The sequence below is a fragment of the Sinohyriopsis cumingii genome, chromosome 12 (assembly GCF_028554795.1).
Source record: "Sinohyriopsis cumingii isolate HCF-2022 chromosome 12, ASM2855479v2, whole genome shotgun sequence".
Taxonomy (NCBI): Eukaryota; Metazoa; Mollusca; class Bivalvia; order Unionida; family Unionidae; genus Sinohyriopsis; species Sinohyriopsis cumingii.
In genome coordinates, this window is record NC_142972.1 from 37,901,602 (window position 1) to 37,924,789 (window position 23,188).

The following is a 23,188-nucleotide window of genomic DNA, read 5'->3' on the forward strand; positions in this document are numbered from 1 at the left end:
TAGGTTTCATTCATATTTGGATAGTATTGAGCATGTCCACAAATTGATGTACATTTCCCTGGATTCCATAGAGGGGTTAAAGGTCACACATATACAAATTACAATTACAGACAGATGTTTAACACCCTTTGACCAAACCTCTAAAACTCAGTCGTAGCTGGATTTGGCGCCGTTTGGCTTACAGGTCTTGCGCCATGGTCTAGAGATGGTTTGGAAAGGTGGTTATTATTGTTGGTGTAATAAAATAGTGCAGATTTGCGACAGACAGCCACATGACAAACCACAATTTTACAATTTTTAAGCCGCTAAAATAATAATAAACTCGTTCGGTATTCTCAAAATGGGAATTGAATTATAAGCTGTTTTTCAATTGTCTTCATTATTATAAGGTATCTTTCTTCTGACATTTTGTCATGAAAAAGTTATAAATATTAACTGTACATGTTACATCTTCAAAAGAATAAAACGTTATTTTGCTCTGAATATACAAAACAATACAAAATGCTAGTGATAATTGGCGTGCCCCGTGCCCTAACTGAAAATACCAGCGGATAGATTAGGTTATCTTTTTCGAAACATACACACGATGTTTGCTTTTTTTATACCGACTTTGACTTTTGGAAACATGGACACTGAAATGAAACTAATTTTGGTAAGTCACTTCCTGAATTATGGCGAGCTAGATTCAATGATATCGATTTATGGATCTTACGGTGTTTGATTAGTGGAACGGGACTATTAATGACATATTAATCTTAATTTTCAACGGTGATATTATTGTTATGGTACTTAAACTACAACGTAACCACGTTTGAAGCCATATTTGACGTTATACATTTATGATACTGGTGACTGTGTAACACGAAAAAAGCCGTATTAGAAAGAACGAACAACTGAATGATTAAGTGGGTTCGGGTAGTAATGAAAGAATTCACATACAAATGTTTAGATTTAGCAATAGTTGTTATAATATGAAATTTTCCAATTAAATTTTCTTTTCTGACTTACATCAATTGAACTATACTTTAAGGGCTTACGTTCATCTGACGTTGGCAAAATTGGAAGACATTTTATAGAATAAAATTTAAACAAAATAAACATCCATTTATGCAAACAAATCTTTGTTTCTCGAAAATTTAAAGCATTAAATATGCTTTGTCAGAGAGTAATTTGCTTGGATTTTTCACTTCTAATTCACATGGAGAGGTAACTTTTTATAAACATTTGCATCTAACTTGTATTTTATGTGAGATACATTTTATGAAATGACTTTATATTCTAAGGCGATTACACACTGCAAGATCTGTCGTATTTGTTTAAAAATATTGTTAAAACACATCATAAGTGCGCACGAATAATAAATAATATGTGATGTTATTATGACCAATTTAAATATTTCATTATTTTAAAATACTGTATGCAAAATATGCTTCTTGACAGTCAGGATTTCTAAATATATTTCTAATATTTTCTGCACGAGTCTATCAAATCTGTATCAATTTTTCCCACCGAAGAAAAATAGTAAAGGCAATATGTTTCGTTTGGCATGTCTCCACCCCAATCCCATTCCCGACACGACGAGAAAATATTACTTGAAACACTGCGTAGCAATGAATGGCGACATTCTTAAAGGCATAAGGATGTAATCCTTGAAAGGATGTTCTGACCTTGTTTAAAAGTATGGTAGCCTGTTCGAAGAAAGGAATGAGCAGGAGCCAGAGAGCTTTGTATGTTCTGCTTCATTCTTCATGACGCGATGGGCCGAGATATGAACATGTTGTCTTTCTTTGGAGTTAGGTGTCCTCTAGCTACCCGCCCACAAAGAAAAGTACTATGGCAGTACAATTGAAATTCATGCAGATTTGAGACTAATTTTGTGGATAAACAGAAAACGAAGCTGGATTATTACACTTCATTAAAATTTACGTGTGAAAGCATATTACACTGGACAACAAATTTTTACAAAAGTCATGTTACTGAAATAAAATTAGTCAATTCTTATCAATTTTTATGTGCTGAACACGAATATGACAGTCAAATTGCAAAATTGGCTCTAGTTTTTTTGTAATCTGCAAGAAATTAATGTTTACATACCGAAATGCATTCCAATAGTAAAAGGTCAACTGTAATAGCCTACCTATAAAAAATCAAGTCATTGACTACATCTTAGATTTCTTCGCCTGTCTCTTGTACAGCTGTTCGGGAGCATCTCTGAGGAGTGTCCAGCAGTAGTCAGCCAGCATTGTAGTGGACCATTTTCCCTGGTATCTTTGTTCCATTGTTGCGATATCTTGATGAAAACGTTCGCCGTGTTCATCACTAACAATACCACAGTTGCTAGGAAAGAAATCCAAATGGGAATGAAGGAAGTGAATCTTTAGAGACATATTACAGCCAAGTTTCTTATACTTCATCAACATGTCTTCTACTAGTTCCTTATAGTTTTCTGCCCTAACATTTCCGAGGAAGTTTGTAGAAACTAGGCGAAAAGCATTCCATGCTTGTTTCGCGTCACCTTCCAGCAAGTTGTTGAACCGGTCATCTTTGAAAAGCTCTCGAATCTGAGGACCCACAAAAACTCCCTCTTTAATCTTTGCTTCGCTGAGTCGAGGGAATTTTTCATGCAGGTATCGGAATGCTGGCAAAGTCCGGTCAATGGCTTTCACGAAGTTCTTCATCAAACCTAGTTTGATGTGAAGGGGTGGTAGCAAGATTTTCTGAGCCTCAACCAGAGCTGGGTGTTGGATATTCTTCTCTCCAATGGCTACATTCTGCCTGTGAGTCCATTCCTTCCTCATGTAGTGCATTTCCCTTGCTCGGCTATCCCACTCGCATAAGAAACACATGTATTTTGTATATCCTTGCTGCAGTCCCATTAAAAGGGCAACTACCTTCAAATCACCACAGAGGTGCCAGCTGTACTTGTTATACTCAATGGAATTCAGTAGCTGCCTTAAGTTATCGTATGTCTCTTTCATGTGGACAGCATACGCTACTGGAATAGATGGAAGAATGTTTCCATTGTGCAAAAGCACAGCCTTGAGACTCAGTTTCGAAGAGTCCACAAATAGTCTCCATTCTTGTGGGTCATGAGTGATTTTTAAAGCATTCATGAGGCCCTCAATATCGGAACAGAATATCAGATTACTTTCCTTTCTGAAGAAAGGCTCCAATTGCTGGTGGCGCTTTCGATATGCAGTAATTGTGACATCTTCTTCTAGAAGATTCCATTGTTGGAGTCTTGATCCTAGCAATTCTGCCTTGTTCTTTGATAAGTCCAAATCACGAATCAGGTCATTTAGTTCTTCCTGTGTTATTCTGTGTGGGGTTGATGATGCACCACAGTGAAAATCTGGATCACTGCATGCTGATGGACCAGGAGAAGAACAGGTCGACTCACCTTTGTCTTCGTCAGATGAATCAAGAGAATATTCTGCTGGAGGTTCTGGAATAGGAAGTCCCTCACCATGTGGAACTGGTCTCAATGCAGACGGAATGTTTGGGTAGACTATTCTCGACTTCTTTCGCTTCGTTATTCCGCCGGAAAGAGGAGGAACCAAGCAGAAGTAACAGTCATTTAGGTGGTTGCTTGGCTCTCTCCACACCATTGGGACTGCAAACGGCATTGATGACCTTTTGCAATTCAACCACTGTGAAAGCTGTGTTGTACATGTAGCACAGCATATATGCGGAGCCCAAGGCTTGTCTTGGTCACCAACCTTGCATCCGAAGTAAAGATGATATGCCTTCTTCACTTGAGAATTGATACTTTTCTTCTGGTTGGCAAATGTCACTTCCCCACAAATATAGCAAAAATTGTCCGCGGTATTAACACACTTTCGAGGCATTACTGTTCTTTATTGTACGTAAATGGATAAAATAATAAGTTTTATGTAACAGTAGCTTGAACTGTCTCGCACAACGTCTAAAATATTTTAAATGCTGAACCTATCTGATTGGGCTTTATATAGTACACTGCTTACGTCAGCTTCAGCAGCCGCCTGGCATTAGTATAATAGGCCTACACATGTATAGTACACTGCTGACGTCAACTTACTTCAGCAGCCGCATGGCATTAGTATTGCATTGCATCAGAAAATGATGCAATCAACTGTGGATGATGTGAGCATGATGGTATTATGCAATGTTACATCATTATTCCGGATGTTGCTGCAGTCCTACTGGAGAAATTTACACAGTGAAACATAGAAAATGAGGTATATGAATATCTTCAAAACTAGAGCCAATACAAATTTTTCACGGTTATATTCGTGTTCGGCACACCAAAATACTACAGATTAGGGCCTTTTCAGGTCAGTAATGATTTCACTGTTGACCAGTGTTAGCGGCTAATGTGGCTAGTTAGAATATGTGACATTTAAAAACAATTCTATAAAGAGTTTTGCCAGCAACAGCAGAGCCAGATATTAGGCAGAATGTTTTATTTTTCTAAAGTAGTTTTTAGTTTGCTAAATATTAGCTAGTTTGTATATAGAGGAATTAGTAGACAGGGCAAATTAAATCTATTACTCGATCATTTTAGTATAACAATGGAACTTTCACTATCTTTCATCAATACATTAGGATTGTTATGACCATGGTGTCACTTATTTTGATTCGTGTGGAGACGTACTAGTCAGAGGACGTTATTGTGGCGTAGCGTTATCTGGAGAAAGACTTGGTATATTTGTGAAACCTCGGCTATGAATAATCAATTAAACAATGTTCCTGAATAAAACCAATATCAGTAGTCATATCACACATTGGTAAAGAAACTAAATATAGGACGGAATCATATACTAGAAAGCTGTGTTGCAAAAATATAAAGTCTTTCTCAGAAGGATGAATGTCGTGAGACAAGAAACCATTTCCGCTTGGCCATACAGTTTGTAATGCTGGGCATTGCATATATGTGATAAGAATAATTCATTTAATTCTCAGTTCTGTCAAAGGTAAGATATAGAAGAGAAGCGTTCTGTCTGACTTCGAAAAAGCACACCGCATTTCATGATCGTCATTTGGTCAATCTGGATTAGATAAATCTAACTTAAATCGATTCGTTACCCGGGTGTCATTTGTTTAATGTACTACTTATGTTTTGTTTTAAATGCATGATTTTTCATCGGTGTATTGGTTATTATCTTACGAAATTGACCATACACTCGATAAAAGAGTCAAAGACGGAGATTGTGTCCATAAAATTAATTATCGGCTTATTGCTAAGACTACAGTGATATCCAAGAGCTTTGAGACAGTATTGTTTTAATGATGCAAAACAGGGTTTAAATACAATCAGTTTAGCTTAAGGCAACATCTCTGAACGGACACGTTAACTGGTGTTTATATAGGCGTTACAATTATTGTGTTGATAATGGCTGTCCAGTTTAATTGTTTACATACTAAGAACGTTTTTGATATAATTAATTGCTGGAACCTAATTAGAAAAATAATTGATAAAAAAGTCCACATTATATGTTATCTTGTTATCTTGTTACTAAATAATCAGCCATTTCATATATAATGGAATTCTAGTATATCCTAATCCTATCCACGTGACTAATAGTGTTACAAGTTGTTCCATTCTGTAATGTATGTATTAATAAAATTAATCAAAGACAGGATCTAATATCAGCTGTTTATTTATGAACAATGTCAGCTTTGCAGATGATAGTGAAAAATTACACAATCCTGTGGACGTTCTCCAATTGATAATGACATGGAAGACAATACTATAATAACTGTATATTTGCTACAACGAACAAATAATGCGATTGAATGTGTGTTATATTAATGGGTTCCGTTTTTTAATGCAGTGTGATCGGTGCCAAAGTGTTTCAGGCATTTTTATTGATAACAATAGTCACAAGTTTTTATATTTCGAAAAAGGAGTTTATTATTTACCAAATCGAGTTGATACTATTGAAAACAAATGTTGGAAACTTCTTTATTCACGTAGTCGTGACTCATCTCTCTTTGCTCATGGAAGCAAATTGTATCAGATTCTATATAGTCAGGATGAATGATTCGACTATGGACTGTGCTTTGAAACGTTATTATTATTATTATTATTATTATTATTATTATTATTGTATGTTCTTCAGATTGTCTATTCCAAGTAACTGACTTCCATCTTGCCAAACAGACTTCCATGTAAAATTGACAAACTCCTGTTAATTACTCAGTGAGTTAAAAGCTTCAAAAGAAGGTCGTAGTTTTGGATGATGAAAAGGTGGACATTGCTATTTCTCAAATATACAGTACATCAATGCACACATTTTCACTTACAACCGATGAATATTGATTGAATGAGGGCAAATCAAATTTGGTCGACAGGTTATGTACGTGCAAATGTTACGATCTCGTACCTTAGAGCAACCATAAACTTGTTTTTACTACCATCTTGTCAAACTTCGTCGGATGCCGCTATTCAACTATGATTAAATTTTATCAAGTAGCTTTTACAAACGTTGTTGAGTTGGTTCTCCAGCTTGATGGCAAACTTGTATCATTTCTACGAATGTCAATGCCGTAAATTGTAATCCTATTTCTCAAATTTGGTTACAATTCTATTCCGGATTTCTTACGAGTGATTAATATAATTTAAAGGCTTTTCTATCGACAGCAGCAGCTGGCAAGTTTTCATTGATGAAGAAACCAGTTTAGTTTTAATAGCCGTTTTAAGGCCCAGCGCAATGATACCCACTATTAAATTGTTAGTTAACAAGTTTTGACAAATTCATCTCACTTTTTCTTTTCAGTAATATAATTCACACCTGATGGTGGATAAGCAAAGATTGTCTGATATTTAAGGGCCTTTAGATAAAATTGTTCTCTGTCGAATATGATCACATTTTGTCCAGCACTCCTGTAGGAAGCTTTTGTGGTACGTCGGGCATGGAAGTAAATCTCAACAAAATAAACATAGTGGTATTTAGAAATGAAGGTTTGTTAAGAGAACGGAACGAATAAATAAGAACTAATACAAGTAGTGCGTTATTACAAATATATGGAATTATTTTATATCAAACATGACATGGTCTGTCTCTAAACAAATGCTAGCTGTGTAAGCCCAACAAATCTGTGATGCGAATATTTTTTTTTCAAAAGAGAAACGTTCGGGAAGTTTCGTATTAGAGACATACGTTACAAATGTTTGACTCAGTGATTAAACCATTATCATTTTATGGAGCTAAACTATGGGGATTTTAATACTCGAAATATTTGGAGTGTGATACAATTCTGTCAGAGATATATCTGTTTTAAATATTACAAACAATTGGATGATTAAAGGGACTGCGGTAGGGTTACTTCTTTTTTCCTCGAATACATATCTGGTAAGATGTATAAAATACTGGATTAAGATTAAGGGATTATCAGCTGATAGATATCTACATCAATGCTTTATTATATCGAAAACGTTAGACGAAGCAGATACTGTCAAATAGGCTACATAGATTAAAGATATGCTCTTTCTATAGCTTTGGATTAGTATGGATTACCCAAAATGTTGGCGATGAATGGGTACATATTTTGGAGGTCACTCAGAAGATAAGAGACACAGCATTATAACTTTAGCCAGAATATATAACCAAGTCTTCAAAATATTGCTATATAGTCAATCTAAATCAATAATACACTTTGAGACACACCTGTCTTGCATCATCTCTTTTACTTTACCAAAACAGTTTGTGGAACTAAGGCGTTCAAACCCTAAAGTAATGATAGAAATAGTAAGAAAGGAAAATAGATAGAGCATTCCGATTTTGTGAACTATGCAGGAGACGAAATATTTACATGACTAAAAGACAAATTTAATTTTATTTGCATTTGCCCAAACTATGACCATATTATTGTATTAATTTGTGTCCAATTCTTCCCGACATAATTGCGAAGAACCTGATTACGTCTATTTATATTACGAGGTAATTATATGTGATGGTCAAATTTGTTATATTCTAGCATGCAGTTTTTTGAAGAATACATTTTAAAATGTGCCTGATGTTGAGAAAAATGGCAATATTTGCTGATTGATCGGCATCAGTTTATACAAAACGTAAGTCCCTAGCGCTAATACTCTCCATGACAACGCCAAGTATAAAATAAAGTTTATGTAAGCCTATGAGCAGGTTGACTATAAAATGTCATATAATAATGCATGACAATTTTTCTGTCCAAAGCAAGATACATATACGCGACAAATTCATGTTTTGACCCTTTTAACCTCTCCTTCCCAAACACATTCCCTACCTTCCGGTAAGTTGAATCTAGGTTCAAGTTCGTAATCGCATCCTATACTTTAATTATTCGACTCCATATTGTTTATATGTTTATTTCATTTGCTGAATATTAACATATTATCTTGTTAATTGAAATTGTATACTGTACAAATAAGAAGTTATCATGCGATGGCACACGTTTATGGATACATTTATTTCAAGAAAGTACTGAGGAAAGTAGTTTCATAACCATTGCATTTCCTTTATAATTAACACATTTAGAAAAAAATATTTCAAATTATTGCAAAACATTACACACATTACCCTAAAAAATGATGCATATAACACCGACTCAGTTGCATCATTTTTTGCTGATGTGTGCTTAGTCGTGATGGAATATGAGCTAGTGTGTGCCATTTAGTGTGTGCCATTTACCCGCGGACCTAGGTTAGAATCTTGGTAGAGTACGAATTAAAACTTCTCTAATTTGTATGAAAGAATTATTTGTATTCAGTGTTAATTCTGCCTATCATAATAACGTATGCTTGTATAGAATCCATGAATAGCTTATTCCATTCTGTCTGGCGTATATTTTTCTCTCTCTCTGTCTCTCGCGAAATTGCGCTATCATTATGATGCCACATTTTCCCTACGTGCTATGAACGGAGGGAGAGAGCAGATCTAAACTGCGATGTCTTATGATATACGTAAAATAAAATATCATTTAATAATTTTATTATTTCAAGCATCATGGGCGAAATACGATTTTAAGATTTTTAACTTTCCTTTCCGTTAATTCAAAACTAAGTGCTTGTTAAAAAAAAAAAAAACGTCTTGGCTGTTTCTCGGGTCATTTTTACTAATACTGTTTACCTCAAGGATCAGTAATATCTTGCCATAATGAAAAGCATTAGGCTCCATTTGTAATTTTCCATAAAACTGATTGCCTTATAAATTGGTGTCCAAATTCTCTTAATAATCAAAATGTATCTTCATTATTTGCTACATAGCTTCCCGTCGTTGTTCTGTGTGAGTTTTGTCTCCGACAGTTCCAAAATAGCCCGCATCAGCTTAGCAAACAATTATGTTCGAGATCTTCGGACGAACGAGCGTTAAAGAAAAATGTCTCTTTTTTTCCTTGAAGCAAACACGATGTTTTTATATCTAAAAAATCGCCATCACTTTAATCAGACAACTATAATTGGTCGGTCCAATATTTTGTAATAAGTGAAAAAGAAATGAATTCTATGTTGAGTTTCCAAGACATTATCAGTTGGACTCAAGTGTGCATTGTTATGATAGCAGTAAATCTGCAGTCAAACAAACAGATAATCAAAGTGGACACAGAAATATAAATAAACATTTATATCATTTAGTTCACACAATAACAAAAATACACAATTCTAATTTACCAGAACTTGTGCAATTTAAACTCTTAATACGGCTTGTCATCGTAGGTGTATCCACTGATAGCCGTGTGGATTAGAAGGTTTAATTAAACAGATCTGTTCGGAAGCGGTCACGATCTTGAGGTCGTATGACGCTGATGCACTGTTAATGTTTTCAAGGCCTTATGTAATATTTGGGTTTCATGATTATCTTCATAAAAAAAATTTTCTTGAAATTTCTCCGTATAACTCGATATAACAGTTAGGATGCCTGAAGAAGAAAAGAAAAGAAAGAAAGAAAGAAAGAAAGAAAGAAAGAAAGAAGGAAAGAAAGAAAGAAAGAAAGAAAGAAAGAAAGAAACAAATAAATACATGTTTTACTTCGAAAATATCATGCCTCGCATGGCAATGACATGGCTAGATGAGTGTTCTGACATTAACTAGAATAAAGGTCCCACAACCAACGAAAATCAATGGATGTTGATCTACACTCATTTGACGAATACGTAAATCAAAAATAATTTAGCACAAGCGATGCGGGCGGTAGAACCAATATATTATTTATTTTAAGCATTTTGTCCTGGATACCAGATTATCGAATCCAGAATATGTCGTCCCAATATCTATGAATTTTTTAAGTCAAATTTGGTAAATTTTAATGTACAGATTCTGTTGAGCTAACGGTCTGAAAATCGCCGGAAATGATCACTGAACTCTATAAATAATTGACATGCAAACAAAGTTCAAACTGACAATTAGATTGACTTAAGTGGTAAGTTTATATCTTACATTTGCTGAGATTTTGTTCATAAGAAGGAGAATGGTGTCCTCTATGAAAATATGTAACACCTTGCAAACAATTAAAAAAGTAATTTCTGATTGACATCCTGTTACCGATGTTCAAATTGTTGTGATTTTAAACGTGATGTCAAAGGGCTTAAACAATACAGTAAATTATATGTACTTTAGTTTAAATGAAATAAACTTTGAAGCTAAACATGCAGAGAAATCAGATCTACTTGTTATGAAACACATTTCCAATCGTTATAAATTCAGCTCCGGCATGCTATAAAAACAATTAAAACGAAACATTGATTGAAAGATTTAATTTACAGGGTTGTCAGATAGACGGTTTGTCCTTTCAACATCTTGCTCTGTGTTTATGTTATTTATGTATACCTTCTGTCCATCAGCATGTCTGTCTGTCTGTCTGTCTGTATGTAAGTATGTATGTATGCATATATGTATGTATATATGTATGTATGTCCTGGCAACTAATCAAGTCTGGAGAGCAAGGAATGAGATGGGGAGAGACCAAGGTATTGATTTGGTTTAGTAAAGAAAAAGGAGGGAAGAAAAACATGAACTAATTAAAAATGTTTTAGAAAGAAAAAAAACCCCAACAATTCCGTCAAGTTTTTAAGTGTCAACGTTGAATCGGAGCATGAAAGAAATAGGTAATGAACGTCACAATAACAGGAGAAAAGGTCAATGTGACTTACTTTTGATGTGATCAAATAAATCCATTTATTATGAGTACACTTACTAAGATTCTTCGCTGCTTAAGCAACAACGTTAAAAGAATTGTACTCGATGCAAAATCGTAACATGATAATGAGCGCATACAATGTAGGTCACGATGATCTGTTTGCAACAGCGGTGACTTTTGTTCCTGTAACGATGAATGGGTACATAAAGTACACGACGAGAGATAGTACAGCTTACTCGAAACCTACAACAACTTCGTTGGGAAAAGTTGGCATAAAGGTTTGCATCGGAAACGAAAATTACACAAACATATGTATAGACGTGGAATTAAATAAAGGCAGCTTACATTTCATAATAAAAATCACGGGCTCGATAAACTGTAGACAGATTAATTTGTCGCGATAACAAACATCTTTTATTCTCATGATCGTTATCAGAACTCAAAGATCTCGTGTTCGAGATGGGTTGATCGGTCTTGCATATTTGTATTGTTTTAAGTAGTATATATTTCAACAGAATTGCTGAATGCAGCACGACTGTCCCATACCAAAAAAAGCTGTAATAATTGGACAGAATCAGAAATTGCAACTTTAAATAACAATCAAATTCGCAATTAAGGAGCAAAGAAAAACAAAAATCATTATATATGTGTCGCGAGCGTTCTTGCCATTAAAAAATAATTCGTATTTGTAGTGATACTGATCCATTCTAGATTTTTGTACCATTCTATGATATTCAACAAATTTATTTAAACTAATACGGTCGCTCAAACCACAGTAAAATAAAAAAAAAGAAAACGAGAACGACAGTTCGAATTATAAAAAGGAAACTGTTATGATCTATTTTCTAGTTATTTTGAAATATAACGTCCAGAGTATAAATTCATACTACAGCTGTGATTTTATTTTTAACCATAAAGGAATATTTCCGGGGCGATCAATAGTTTTATATTACACTAAATACAATTTGTGATGCATTTTGTCTGAAATATTAATTGTATTTTTTGAGCACTGCAAGCAGCTAACATTTGCGGATTGATGGGCATGGGACCACGTTAGATCACCCCGTACCGAAAACAATAGATCAAATAACGGTTAATTTCATCTTTTGGTGATGCTCAGTGATCGTTTATAATTTATAAACCATCAGACGACCTTTCCGTTGCACAAAAGACAAAACCAGATCGAGATTATCCAACTGCTAAAGCAAATCTGACATTTCGATACATATTTTATAGATAGGAAAAACTACTTTATTAGTCTGGTACCAAGGCGCCAACAATCATTATTCTCCGTTTTTCTTATTTTGCAACACTCCACATCTAATTATCTTCAAAGTGGTGATCATTTAATTTGATAACTACAAAAATGCTTCCGTCAAAAAAACATTCTTCTATTATTCCAGTGGTATTTTGATCATCAACCTCTCGTAACTACAAGCCGTACCATTAACATTCCGAAAGAGCATTCCATGTCACTTGAAATCATACACAATGTAGAGAGATACTAATCAAGTTGAGGCTGTCATCCATGTTCTGCATAAAGACCAACAAAATGTGTCCAGACTGGCAAAGCCATAATATATTTTGCAGGACCAACAAAATGTGTCCAGACTGGCAAAGCCATAATATATTTTGCAGGACCAACAAAATGTGTCCAGACTGGCAAAACCATAATATATTTTGCAGGACCAACAAAATGTGTCCAGACTGGCAAAGCCATAGTATATTTTGCAGGACCAACAAAATGTGTCCAGACTGGCAAAGCCATAATATATTTTGCAGGACCAACAAAATGTGTCCAGACTGGCAAAGCCATAATGTATTTTGCAGGACCAACAAAATGTGTCCAGATTGGCAATGCCATAATAAATTTTGCAGGACCAACACAATGTGTCCAGACTGGCAAAGCCATAATGTATTTTGCAGGACCAACAAAATGTGTCCAGACTGGCAAAGCCATAAGATATTTTGCAGTACCAACAAAATGTGTGCAGACTGGCGAAACCATAAGATATTTTGCAGGTATCTATACACATCTGTTGGCGAAAACTATCTCCCAATACACATTATGTTACATTTTTCCAATACCATTTATGTTACATTCTAAAGATAAAGGAGCTATAAAACATTTTTGTAATGACGATTTAGATTTATTATGACAATAATTAAAATATTCACAGCCGCTCGGATTGAAAACATCCTATTAAATAGTTCACTTCAAACAAGCACTGCAGATGGCGACTAGCTGATATGTTGGTTACATGAAAAACATCTTGATTCTGCTTTGAATTTTCGTTTTCAAAAATGTATCTTCCCTGTCCTCATACTTTTATTCCACAGAATGACTTGTAAGTGCCATAGTCGTTCACGTTCAGTCTATATTCTTTTCAAGCTTCATCTGGAGCTGTAAATAGCCACACCCTCACATCATATTATTTACCTTAGTAATTTATTTTTCAAGAATTAAATACCTTTCCGAGTTTTCTTCCTAAATTTGTTTTAGTTTAGACTTAGCTCAAAACATGCCTCGGATGTTGTTATGTACTTCGTCTAAATCTTATTCTGTCTTTAAGAGTAAGAAAGAAATATTCTGATCGAACGAACCTTTATCATAATTTAGCTATGTAACTGATCGATGAGTGTAGCCCTCTCGATTTCGACCAAGCGCACATGTATTACTTTTCTCGCAACAATACCTTTCATTCAAACATTGCAATAGCTGACTAATAATTTGTGTTTGTTCTTGTATGCGCCTTTTTAAATCCCCTTTCTTTTCAGCAATGTATCTATTTCACGTCGTCTTTTAACTATAGTATCGTAGACAACTAATGGAATAAATTGTAAACACAGCATCACTTTGGTTTGAAAATAATGTAATCGTTTTTACTATATACATATTGAAGAAATAGATATGTATGCATCACTAACAAAACAACTGCATTATGTAGGAAATAAGAACAATTCGAGTAAATTTGCATTAAAAACACGTCATAAACTATGCACATGTTTAAGCCAATTTTAAAGTAAAATTTGTATTATTTCAGATGCAAAAGACAACAGATAAAAAATGCAAGTATGGAAAACCTTGTTTGTGAAATCCATCTGCTGACATGATTTTGTATCCGAGTTATGAAACACAAAATATTCAGATCAAAATCCTTTTCTTTAGCCTTCCAAATGTATACCAGTGCTTACTAATGTACAATACATATACCAGTGTTCAAAATGTATACCAGTGCTTAATAATGTACACGTATCAGTGTTCAAAATGTATATCAGTGCCTAATAACGTACAATACATATACCAGTGTTCAAAATGTATACCAATGCTTAATAACGTACAATACATATATCAGTATTCAAAATGTATACCAGTGCTTAATAACGTACAATACATATATCAGTATTCAGAATGTATACCAGTGTTAATAACGTACGATATATATACCAGTATTCAAAATGTATACCAGTGCTTAATAACGTACGAGATATATACCAGTATTCAAAATGTATACCAGTGCTTAATAACGTACGATACATATACCAGTATTCAAAATGTATACCAGTGCTTAATAACGTACGAGATATATACCAGTATTCAAAATGTATACCAGTGCTTAATAACGTACAATACATATATCAGTATTCAAAATGTATACCAGTGATTAATAACGTACGATACATATATCAGTGTTCAAAATGTATACCAGTGCTTAATAACGTACAATACATATACCAGTATTCAAAATGTATACCCGTGCTTAATAACGTACGATACATATATCAGTGTTCAAAATGTATACCAGTGCTTAATAACGTACAATACATATACCAGTATTCAAAATGTATATCAGTGCTTAATAACGTACGATACATATACCAGTATTCAAAATGTATACCAGTGATTAATAACGTACGATACATATACCAGTATTCAAAATGTATACCAGTGATTAATAAAGTACGTTACATATACCAGTATTCAAAATGTATACCAGTGCTTAATAACGTACAATACATATATCAGTATTCAAAATGTATACCAGTGATTAATAAAGTACGATACATATACCAGTATTCAAAATGTATACCAGTGATTAATAACGTACAATACATATACCAGTATTCAAAATGTATACCAGTGATTAATAAAGTACGATACATATACCAGTATTCAAAATGTATACCAGTGCTTAATAACGTACGATACATATACCAGTATTCAAAATGTATACCAGTGCTTAATAACGTACAATACATATACCAGTATTCAAAATGTATACCAGTGATTAATAACGTACGATACATATACCAGTATTCAAAATGTATACCAGTGATTAATAACGTACGATACATATACCAGTATTCAAAATGTATACCAGTGATTAATAAAGTACGACACATATACCAGTATTCAAAATGTATACCAGTGATTAATAAAGTACGACACATATACCAGTATTCAAAATGTATACCAGTGATTAATAACGTACGATACATATACCAGTATTCAAAATGTATACCAGTGATTAATAAAGTACGACACATATACCAGTATTCAAAATGTATACCAGTGATTAATAACGTACGATACATATACCAGTATTCAAAATGTATACCAGTGCTTAATAACGTACGAGATATATACCAGTATTCAAAATGTATACCAGTGATTAATAACGTACGATACATATATCAGTATTCAAAATGTATACCAGTGATTAATAAAGTACGATACATATACCAGTATTCAAAATGTATACCAGTGATTAATAAAGTACGACACATATACCAGTATTCAAAATGTATACCAGTGATTAATAACGTACGATACATATACCAGTATTCAAAATGTATACCAGTGCTTAATAACGTACGATACATATACCAGTATTCAAAATGTATACCAGTGATTAATAAAGTACGACACATATACCAGTATTCAAAATGTATACCAGTGATTAATAATGTGCAATACATATAACAGTATACTAGTTTTTGAATAACAAAGGAATTTAGGTGGGTTTGAAGAGACAATTCTTGGTAAAGGGTTCCTTCTGTAATATACACAAGATAAAATAAATTAATTATTCAGTTCAGTCAATCTTACAAACATTATGACATAAATGAGTGACCCTAAACCTTGTTTAAGCAAAGAAGGAACTCATGGAAAGTTAGGAGACGCCATGACTCCTCTCTCTCTCTCTCTCTCTCTCTCTCTCTCTCTCTCTCTCTCTATATATATATATATATATATATATATATATATATATATATATATATATATATATATATATATATATATATATATATATAATTCTCAACAAAAAGGAGACATTCTGAAAATGTATACTAAAAGACTGGCGTTAAGCCTGAACATGCGTTCAAAATAGAAATAGACACACTAGTTAGAAAACACAGGCCATTCTTTACTGGAACTCAATGTAGCTTTGAAGAGACATGACGGTACACAGATCTGAGTCGATTTTGTTAAGCTGACGATCCTACTTTGAATTCTCCATTTTCTAGTAATATTCTCATAAAAATATCTGATCAACGTGGTAATTATACCCATGCAATTCATTCTAGCGATTTAGATAATAACATGACTTTTAAAGAAAATGTGCGTGTAAGCTTGAATTATATTGAACATAAAAGGAATGTTGAATACAGATATTCTATACTTTGCTTATGTACACACTAATTCCTACATACAAATCTCCCCGTGTGGTGGTGGTTCTATGGTTCTTTCAGGGGTCTTTCCGGGTTATTCCTTCACCAAATATTTTGGCCGCCATGTATAGCCGATCATGTGCTGAAAAATGTTCAGCCACAAAAAGCCAAACAAAGTGTACATATCCACAACAACAACGTTCAAGCTATTAGGGATGTATAAACTTAACGGAAAATTTAGGATAGTCATTCTTTTCAGGAACATAACAGATAGTGATCGATATGTCAATTCGATTAGAGGTGTTGGTGAATGTTGAAACCGTAGGTTATTTGTATTTTAATGCTTTACAAGTATGAAGCATTTAGAGGGAGAGAAAAGAACATGTCAGTGGATATGCATTGTTTTATTCCTAATGTCATAACATGTCAGTGAATATGCCTTGTTTTATTCCTATTGTCAAGCATTTCGTTTCCAGTGCAATTATACATATTCTGTTTTATTTATAGCAAGCCGATATTTTGTTGAGGTTGTCTTGACATATATGGTAATGGGGTTGACTAGTTTATCAAATGTACGATGTATAATCATCAGTGAAGAAATAGCACACTTTATACAAATGTAAATCAGTGATTAACAGTTAGAAAAGAAAAGGCCCTGATTTAGAAACTTATGGAACACCATTAAGGGTATACCAGAATAAGAAGTAATTTTAGCCGTACTAACAACCTATATTTTGTTAGAGAGCTTTGGTTTAAACAAAGAAAATGAGTTTGAGAAAAACTGTAAAGCAATTTCTTAATGCACACCAAATGGTCAACTAACACGAATGCTTCCTTAAGAACACTGCTGTTCCAGTACCTTTGCGGATTCAGTCAGATGTAGCCACTGGTCTATAAGTTTCGTCAATAACGCTAACCCGATTGTGACTTATAGAGGAAATTTTTTAACATATTTTAATAGATAATTGGTTACAAGATTTCTCGATAATGTTTGAAGTTGCATCAGAACAGATTTATGCTGACATGGTGGGTCATTATTTTTATTTTCTTTACGAAATGTGAATATATTCAGAAAGTTTTCCGGAAGTGATACTGCTGTTAATAACATTTTTCAAACGATTCAGAATTTGACAGAGCCCAAATTTTGAGAATTTCGTGATGAATGCCGTCTAGACTAGCCAATTTAGTCCATTTTACTGGTAATATCAATAGTGACAGTTAATGTTGTTCGGGGGAGTTGAACAGCAACGTGATCTAGTATACCTTTAGTAAGAAAGTCAGTAAGTTTATAATCGGCTGTGTAAACTTGCAAATGATTGAGTGTTTGGAAAGTATGAGCAAAAAGAGGTTCTATTAAAATGAAATGTCGTGATCGTGAATATATCTAGCATTGACTGTAATTTCGCATAAACTTCCAAGTACTGATTTCGCGGGAGTTAATTGTCTGAGGTAATTCCAGATGGATCTTCTGTCAGTGCCAGAGACAATGTTTTATTTGAAAATGAGACGTTATTTCTGATAATTACTAGTATAACTTTGTTCCACCATGAACTAGAATTGGTAAAGCCTTCACTTCCATGATATTTACGTTGCGCCTCAGTGATTTCACGTTTATGCAGAATTATTTGTTTTCATCATTTGAATGGTTCTGACTTTAATGGCAGCGTCCTTATTTGGCGTAGTTAGAAAACAGTAATGAGCCAACTGTAATTCTAGCGTCGACTGTTTAAGGTATCTATACACTACTGTTACTACTACTACTACCCCTATTACTGCTATTACAGTCTTTATTTCCTGAAAGTGGCACAACTCGTACAAGAACTAATTCTCGCTGTGATCCCCGAGTATTTACACATATACAGGCAAACGTATCACCTGCAGCTGAGAAGCAAGTATCAAACAAATAATTCAGGGTTAATAACCACAAAAGCAAAATAACATTGATTCAACACATAGAATATTGTGTACATAAACATGCACGATTGAAATTTGTACACACACATGCACGGAAGCACACACAGAGAAGTAAACACCCTAAGCTATTTTATATCATATATGCAAATATACAATAAAGTTGGCCATAACCAGTTTTAGACACGATCTGGACTGCATCCACTGCAAACATATGTGATGAAAGAAAACACTGATGATGCTTTTTAACATCTTGAGGTAGACAGTTTCAAATAATTAGGCCAGAGAGAACCAGACTTTTTTTTTATACAATAAGCTTTGGGCTTCGAAAAAAGAATGTTATTATGACATTTAACATTCTATAGGTAGACCAGTATTTTTGCGTTTTTACTGAAAATATGATTTATATAGTTAGATATAGAACATTAGAAACTTGAAACATAAATGTAGCTTTTTTTAAACCCATTCTGTCATAGATAGCCATGATCCTCAAATCATTCATACATGCATAGACGTTATCAACACTGTTGTTAAAGGATGTCTCCTCTCTGAAGCCTTTCCATGTTTAAATATTTGTTTTCGACGCAAGACCCCATGTGATGCTATAGTAGCCTAGGAGAGGTTGACTGTAACTTTTAAAGAATCTCATCCTGTGGTCAGATGCCAGGTACCTTAATTTTGGTTATAGTAACCAGATATTATCAGACATCTGTGTTGTTAATATTACTGATATGCTTCGACCATGACATACTGTTATGGACTAGGACTCCAAAACGTTTATATTGCGCTACACTTTTCACTTGAAAATAACTAAATACATGTGGAAAATATTGTCTTTAATTCTGTTAATCTTCGATGTGTAGTTATCAGAAGTACTTTAGTTTTGTCTAGGTTAATGACCATTCCATAATGCTATTCATATTGGGTGGTGGGTGGGTTCAGCAATAGCATTACGATTCTTTCAATATTATTTTACAGACGCTTACATAATATACGGTTGCGTCGGACGGGACATTTTTCGTCGGACGTGATATTAAATCATGTTTATATTTACTGCTTTTCATGTACGACTTAAATCAATCGACCATGTAAAGCACAGCAACACAAGTAGATCATTTAGTGCCGAGGCAATTCGAGTAAAGTGCCATACCCAAGGATACACCGCGATGGCTGACCCGATGGTAGGATTCGAACCCGCACCATTTCCGTCGTGAGTCCGGCACACTAGCCACTGAAGTAAAATATCAAGATGAACAAAATAAAAAGTTATCTCCACATCAACCAATAATTCCCACTTGATCTCGTTCAACTAACGTTTACAAACATTACAAACGAGAGCAGATGATTGAGATCACCAATAATCATTGGAGTCATGAGAATACTTTTAGAACTTCTGACAAGACAGAAAAAAAGGGAGATGAGGTCTAAAATTGTTTATTTTATTACAAGGATGCAATTTATGACGTCGATTCAGTGTAGCTTCCTTCCGTTTGTCTGCATATTTATTTGTTTTTCTATTAAGTTTACATATGTGTACTAGACCTCTATAATGGGAGTTTATGGTATCTTTAGTAATCAAGGTCCATTTGTTTTCGTTTTTGTGGTACTTTTCTTGTCAGTAACATGCCTTTTGAAATCGGAGATAACTGCCCTTCCCAAGGACACATCGAGGCAGCTGACCCGTATTGGTCATGTATCGATCCCGCGACCCTTGGATTACAAGTCCGACGCTCTGCACTAACGCGACTCTACTTGGTCAGCACCTATGAATGCTTTTACTTCTGATTTTTGCAAATACTTCAGTACCTTAATGTCAGTAAGAAAAAGCATTTAATTGGAAGTGTTGTCATGGATTGTTTTTCTTTCCAAAGACTTTAATGTTCATCACGAGTACAAGGTGCATGTGATTCATTCGTATAATCTGCAGTAATAACAAAACGTTACTGGACAAAATCTTCATTTATTTATACAAGCACATTCTTTTCTTAAGGCGAAGAAAATATTAGAATAGGAATTATGAGAGCAGCCTTTCCCTGTTCATAGTTCTTTTGAAAAGTTGCCAAATTAAGTTTTTTTTAAAAATATTTTATTTTATTGTATGGGGTGTGGTTGGTAGGTTGGTTTCTGTTTGGATTCGTCTATTACGTACCGGCAATGAAATTTATGTAGATAATCGTATCAGACTTAAAATCTTGTTTCTAACTTATTATATGCGCAGTATTTTAAGTCAATCACGTTTTTCTTTTGCTTTTATGATTTCTGGTGTAAGCCATTTTGTCTTCTTAAAATCTTTGACCCTGTACATTTTCAAAGGCAGACACCTAGCACATTATATCTGTAAAGGGCGAGTACCCAACAATATACAGGATCATCAACATTATCAAAGTCTGTTTCAAAAATAATATCGAATAGAACATATTTTAATGCATCTTTCAAAATAAGTACGTGTGTAAGTAGTATATATTTACGACACATCAGAACAATAGTGGTTATATGGTGGAAACTAACGGGAAGGTCAGAAATTTTTTAATAAAAAAATCTTATTAAAAGGTTTAAAAGCAATATGTAACCTTTTATGATATTGTTCTTGGGTGCTGGAAATATGGGGTAAAGGTCACTAAGGCCAATGAAGGACGCATGAATAAAACGTACATTACTCAAAAAATTGGAATAAATGTTGTAATAAACCTAGAGCATGTGCTATTTGCATTTATTTCTCCGATGATAACTTTGTAATAGTATAGCGATTATTTGTTGATTATGAGGACTCGGTGTTGGGAAGAAATTTCTCAACCTGAGCGATAGCCCGTTTCAAGGAGCATGCTCTATAATGTAAAGCATTCGCGAGACATTACGACATCGTCGATGACCATCTTAAAATGGGCTTTCCCTATTTCCATAACATAGGGAATAATCTAGATATTTGTTGGTGTACGTGTTTAGTAATTTGAGATAGGAATAAAATCTTTGCATTTGGTCCTTGGGTAGCATTTTGTATTGCATGACGTGAAGTACTAAATACTAGGAAAGACTAAGTAAAGGGGGCCCCGAATGGCCGAGTGGTCTAAAGCGCTCTCTGTTACGGATCACTACCATCTCACCTTTGTCTGTGTGGGTTTGAGTCTAGGATTCGGCCAATGTGGGTATGCGAGATAGCTTGCCAGTAGCTTCTCGTGGGTCGGTGGTTCTTCCTCCACCATTAATACTGGCCGCCATGCATAGCCTATCGTGTGCTGAAAAATGGCGTTAAACCCAACAACAACAACAACAACTTAGTAACGAGTCATGCAAATGTGAAACAAGAAAAGACGTGCGCGTGTGAAAGAGGAGTTTGTGATGTGTGGTCATTAGATAAGAGAATAATATTTAAGGTATTCGCGCGTTTGAGAACCTTTCGGCTGATAACGGCGATTGAAATGAGGTTCTTGGAAATGGCGGAAAATAATCGGCCAGACTCGCGAGGTTGTTTGATTCACTCGGTAGGGACACCTCTTGCGTTTAGAGTTTAAATTTTGTAGAGACAATCCAAGTATTTTTAGTTACGTGCTAAATCAATGCAAATGAGGCCATGTAACAAAGTCAGTATTTTTTTTTAATTTGCATTTTTTTGAGTCTCTGTTGATGTCATCAAAGAGGAATAATTATTTTGTATATTCAATTTCTTTCAATCTGTTCTTCAAATATTTTATTCCAGTAGATTTTAGATTTCTATAGAGGTAACCGACAAGAAAAGATTTTGCTGTTCTGAGGAAACACTTACTACGTTTTCGAAATCAGTAACTTCCATATCTTTCTTGCCTTTACGTGTAATATCATCACGGACACAGACTACCAAACCGCCCGAGTGATAACCTTTGTCTTTTCTAAGAAGTTGAAAATGTTCGATTTGAAAAGCAGTGGCTGGCTTATCAGTGACAAGTTTGCTTTGACTCCGTGCATATAGTTGTTTCTTTAGATAGTAACATAAGCTTCGTAAGCTCAAATTTACCGCTGTATGTATTGCTCTAATCTTGACGTGACCAATAAGCATAGCCTGTATTCTAATACCTAGGTGCAGCAAGCTACACGCATTTTGTGTCTGCATGGAAGATACAAGTCACGTGTATAGTCATTAAGCGTATTGCTATCTTTATATACTTTTTTGTGTTGTCATTACACTTTACATTGATAACTGCAGATCCGAAATAATCACAGTTTTTCCAATGAGAATCTAACAATGTGTAATTTGCAATGGGTTTGCTAACATGAATGTTTAGATGCACACAGTCAATCGTCCTGGAATTGCAAGTTTCACATATATTAAAAAGAGCTAAATATTTGTTGTACGTACTGACGGATATGACTTCCTGGCCAAAAACCTAATCGAGTCCAATGTAATTGTTGATGTGTTTATAATATGATCATGTGACCCGTCCATCTGTCTGTAACAAGACAAGTAGAAATTATCAGTAAACTGATTATTTGTCGAGGCAGTATATACATAGTATAGATCTTAAAGCCAATCCGATTTT